We start from the raw sequence: 5289 nt of genomic DNA, 5'->3' as shown, positions 1-5289 counted from the left end.
TTAGCTTCAATTTGTCCAAGGAGCCTAATATTTTATGATAATACTTTCTACCTCTCTCACTCACATTTTTTTTTTCTGTCCCATGAGCTTCTTCTTTTTTTTTATTATTATTATTTTTTTACTTTACAATATTGTATTGGTTTTGCCATACATCAACATGAATCCGCCATGGGTGTACACATGTTCCCATCCTGAACCCCCATCCCACCTCCCTCCCCATACCATCCCTCTGGGTCATCCCAGTGCACCAGCCCCAAGCTTCCTGTATCCTGCATCGAACCTGGTCCCATTTCTTTAAACGTGTGTGTGTGTGTGTGTGTGTGTTTTAGCAGCTCAATCGTGTCTGACTCTTTGCTACCCCATGGACTGTAGCTTGCCAAACTCAACTGTCCATGGAATTCTCCAGGCAAGAATACTGGAGTGGGTAGCCATTCCCTTCTCCAGGGAATCTTTCCAACCCAGGGGTCAAACCTGTGTCTCCTGCATTACAGGCAGATGCTTTACCATCTGAGCCACCAGGTAAGCCCCGTTTCTTTAAGCCTCCTCATAATCAGAGACTTTTGGACTAGAAAGCGTTTTAGAGATCATTGAGTCAAAATTCTTGATATTTTTAAATAAAGAGATAGAAGAGTTAAATGATTTACCTAAATGATAATCCCTTAGGAATGGAATTAGTGTTTGTGTTCGGGTTTCCTGTTTTCCAGTTGAAAATTCGTTCCCTGTACCACCCAGTGTCATAAATTAGGCAACAGGTAATTTAAAGGAATTTATCTGTAAATGAAAGGTCAAATTTTATGAAGTGAATAATTATCCCTTTATCTGTCTTGTAAAATTTAATTTTTGTGTATTAGTTTCCTAATAACAGATATCCTTATAATTGTTTAATAGAAAGAAACTGTAACATTTTTGAATGAGCTTAAAATACTTGGCTCTCTCTGTACTGCCCACTTGTTTGAACCTTGGAGACTCAAGAGTTAACCCTGAGGAAATTGTGGGATCACAGGCTGGGAGGGGCAGGTGTGAGTTAGGAGGGTTATTTTTTTTTTTTTTTCACATCTCCACCACTGATATAAGAGTCACATGAAGAGAGGTCTATGCTTAGCCATTTCCCTGTTGCCAAAGGCTCACACAGTGCCCAGCTCAGAGTGAGGACTTGAGAAGAATGCTTCTTTTTCCTCAGATAGAAATGATGGTAGAGAAAAGGAGCATAAGAGATGGTCAGGGATGTACTAAGTTGGTCAGGGGAAGGCAGGGCAGTGAAAAGAGAGAATGTTTCATGTTTTAATTCTCTTTTGCTCTGTAACAAATGACCTCAAAACTCACTTATTAGAACAACAATCCGTGGTTGTTTCTCTTTATCTTGTGGGTTGACTGGGCTCAGTCAGGTGGTCCTTCTGCTACATATGATGTTGCCTGGGGCCACTGACAAGGCTGCATTCAGTGAGAGCTCCACCCAAGATGGCCTGTCATCCTCCAGGGGCCTCAATCATTCAATACTAGTCTTAAATAGTGGCTGGACCCAAGATGGGGTCCTCAATCATTCAATACTAGTCTTAAATAGTGGCTGGACCCAAGAAGGCAAAGATAGAACTGCCAGCTCCTGAGGACGAGGCTTGGAACTGGCAAGGTGTCACTTCCATCACATTCTATTGATCAAAGCAAGTCACAGTCCAGCCCAGCTCAAAGGGAGGGAAAATAGATCCCAGCTCTACATGGACGTGGCGGTGTGCAGGCACAGGGATGGGGCAATGGTTGCAGTCCTTTTGCAAGCAAGCTACGCCAGGGAGGACAAAGGCTGTTCAGTGTCTTGACTGACTAAGGCACCAGGAAACACATGAAATGCTGCCAGCGAGGCACGTGTCTGTCTTGAAGGTAAACAGAGCTGTCAGAGACTGCTAAGGAGGCAACTAAGCTGAAATATGATTTATTGGGGTTATCATCAGTAAGGCTATATGCTATATGCTTTGTCACCTTAAGTCTCTGAATCAAGAAACGCCCTCCTCTGAACACTGTTGTCTGCACCCAGGAAGCTTTTCCAAGACATGAGCTCTGAGGGTAATAGTGTAATAAAGACATTTGGCTACTGCAACTTTTCTTTAGAGAGTGCTCAGACTTTAAATGAAAGCAGTAAATCTTCCTCTTCTGCAATAATGAGAAACGCTCAAACCATTTACGTCGCATAATTCAGAAGTTATAGGACAGTATTTACAATGAAACAGTTTTATGAGCCATCAAATGCAGCAGTCAAAAGATTTTTCTTTATTTCAGCTTGGAAATGCTAAGACTTCCAGTCACACTGTGAAGCAAGGACAAAAGGAAAGAGTTGGAAGGTCTGGGTTCCTTTGCAAACTCTGCTTCTTTCCATCTCATGGCCAGAACCGGGTGCCTCGTTCTGCTCCTGCCTCTGCTTCTTCGTTTTGTAAAGTGGGGATGATAACGTGGGTACCTCGTCTGGCCCTGCCTGCTTCAGAGGACTGTTGGGAAGATGCCCTACAATAATAGACGTAAACATTCTGAACACTGAGCAGTGCTGTGAATGTTGTTGTTTTTAAACCAGTTAGTTGTAGTGGAAGTTTTTAGTTGCAGCATGTGGGATCTAGTTCCCTGACAAGAGATCGAACCCAAGCCTCCTGCATTGGGAGCTCAGAGTTTTAGCCACTGAACCCCCAGGGAAGTCCTTGAATGTTGTTGTTAATTGATCTCAGTGAATGACTAAGTACATATATAACGGAATATTTCTCAAATTCTAGTGTTAAATAATATCATCTTCTTTGTAGAGGCTTTATCATCATCATCATCATTATTATTTCAAATTACAAATGCCACTCCTGGATGTAAGCTAACTGCACAAATTTCGGTTATATATAAGGCAAAAATTAAAAATTAAAATCTTTCCACATCCCAGTTCTCATGCCATCTCTCTTGCCAGAAGTATCCACAGCTGTATTTGATGTGTTCCTTCCACATCATTTCCATACTTTTAAAACACATTCAAACACACTTACCATATTCACATAAACGGTATCTATGAATATGGACTCCCACACTCTTTGCAGGCAGCTTCTTTAGAAGTCAATGAAATATTTTCCATATTTCCAAATTAAGGTAATGACTGAAGTGGTTATGGCTTTATAACTTTACTGCAGAGATTCTTTGGAAATCTCATACATATAAATTGTTTTCCTCCTTTTTATCATTTATTTGAGTTACATTTTATTAACTGTATTGCATACATCTTTGTAAGTGTTCTTTAAAATCTTTGGGAGCAAGATTGAAATACATGAAAAAACTTATCAAATGTCAGTTGCTTCTGCTTCCCCTTCCCTTCCCTTGATTGCTTTGCTTTTTCTAAGCAAACCCGTAAGCTGATAACAGCCAAAGGCACCTTCCCCCGCCCCCACCTCCCCCCTTCAATGTTTTCCTGGGTCATTCCAAGTTCAGGGAGTGACTTTCACCTCAGATAACCTCTACACCAATCCAATTCTACCTTTGAATTCCTCTAACATTCTTTCACTGCCACCTCAGGGAAATCATCACTTCCACATTTCCCCCACTCACTCACAGGGCTCAAAGCCACAGCCCTCTGTCTGACTTGCTCGTGATAAATTGGCATCAATGAAGAAGTTTGTTTGCTAACTCACTAGTGCTAAAATATTTCTCACATGCCTCCTCTATGCCAGACACTGTGGACCACCCGGCAATGTGAGCGTGTGTCTGGAATTCTGACCCAGTTTAGGGGATCACAGAAGGCTTCTTGGAGGAAGTGTTGATATAAACTGAGGTCAGAGAGATGAAGAGGAGGCGGAGATAACTAGGTGAACAGTAAACAGTGTGTGTGTGCGTGTGTGTGTGTGTGAGAGAGAGAGACATGGGGTGGAAGGGATGGTCTGATCAGTTTTGCATTTTTAAAAATATTTATTTTATTTACTTATTTGGCTGCATCAAGTCTTATTTGCAACACACAGGAACTTCCATCTCTGAGGTGTGTGGGATCTTTAGTGGTGGCATGTGAGCTCTTTGTTGCAGTATGTGGGATCTAGTTCCCCCAATCAGAGATCAAACTCAGGCCCCCTGCTTTGGGAGCACAGAATCTTAGTCACTGGAGCACCAGGGAAGGTCTCACATTTGCATTTTGAAACAATAATTCTGACTTCAGAGTAGAATACATTGTTATTCAGTCGCTCAGACATGTCCGACTGTATGCAACCCCATGGATTGCAGCACACCAGGCTTACCTGTCCTTCACTGTCTCCCGGAGTTTGCTCAAACTCATGTCCGTTGAACTGGTGATGCCATCCAACCATCTCATTCTCTGTCGTCCCCTTCTCTTCCTGCCCTCAGTCTTTCCCAGCATCATGGTCCAGGAAAGAACACATTGGGGGAATGCAAACATGTTACAGGGAGACCAGTATGAAAAGATTTAAGTGAAAATAGATAGTATTGCATAAGCATGAACAGCCTCTGATACTCTTAAAACTACACCGACATTCCTTTTAAAATCTTAAAAATGTTCACTTATCACCCAATCCTCTGATGATTAAATCTATTTCAAGCATTATTTAAGATAAAAATCTGAAGAACCTATTTCTCAATTATGATGATTCATCACAAAACCAGACGTTTCTACCATTTTTGACACAAACCAGTGGCAGTCCTGCTCTGGTCCTTGCTGTGGAGGTGGAGGGGGAGACATCCAAGTGACAAGGCAAGGCTGGGCAGCCAGGGGCAGGGGGTACCTGTCAGACACCAGCAGGTCCCAGCAGGGCTAATATTGGTATACTCACCTGACCAGGATTACATCTTGGGCGTTAAAGTTCCAACACTTGATTCATTACCTTCCTGCCTCTCCTGTTCTGCTTTGCCTAATTTCATTTGACATCATTTATTCATGATCTAGATTTTAATACGGCCGTGCTTGTCAATAAACACTGAGGAACCATTTGTTGAGAAGGCAGTAATTAAAAAAAAAAAAAAAATCGATACCATGTGAGCCAGAATCCCCAAATCACATGATCTAGCAATGTCAGAGGCATATAAAAATCAGGAACATATTTCATTCTTGTCCTCAACAAAAGGCTCAACAGAGCGATATTAGCTATTATGGAGACAGACTCATAAACAGATCGGCTATTGCCATTTAAGGAGTATCTCAGAGAAAGGGATTCTGTCTTCTAGAAATTTAATAATTCTGATTTCATACACATGTTAAAATATTTAAAAATAAACCTCACTGAAGAATACTGGGAATGGCTGCTGTCCAGGTTGATATTGTTGAAGTAACTCTTCATT

At 41.6% G+C, this 5289-nt stretch overlaps 1 long non-coding RNA gene across 1 annotated transcript; it reads right to left on the bottom strand.

Annotated features, from left to right (window-relative positions):
- Window positions 1–2196: 2196 nt before the first annotated feature.
- Window positions 2197–4822, bottom strand: LOC147363495 (uncharacterized). The gene is made up of 3 exons (XR_015135700.1): window positions 4644–4822; window positions 4236–4342; window positions 2197–2490 (listed from the first exon to the last, which is right to left on the bottom strand). It is a non-coding gene; the product is annotated as an uncharacterized LOC147363495 (long non-coding RNA).
- Window positions 4823–5289: the final 467 nt, after the last annotated feature.

Source organism: Bos grunniens, chromosome 11 (genome assembly GCF_055505025.1).
Source record: "Bos grunniens cultivar Pamir isolate PY7600 chromosome 11, Bosgru_T2T1.0, whole genome shotgun sequence".
NCBI classification, from domain to species: Eukaryota; Metazoa; Chordata; class Mammalia; order Artiodactyla; family Bovidae; genus Bos; species Bos grunniens.
The sequence above is the reverse complement of the archived record's forward strand: the minus strand, read 5'-3'. Positions and strand labels throughout refer to the sequence as shown.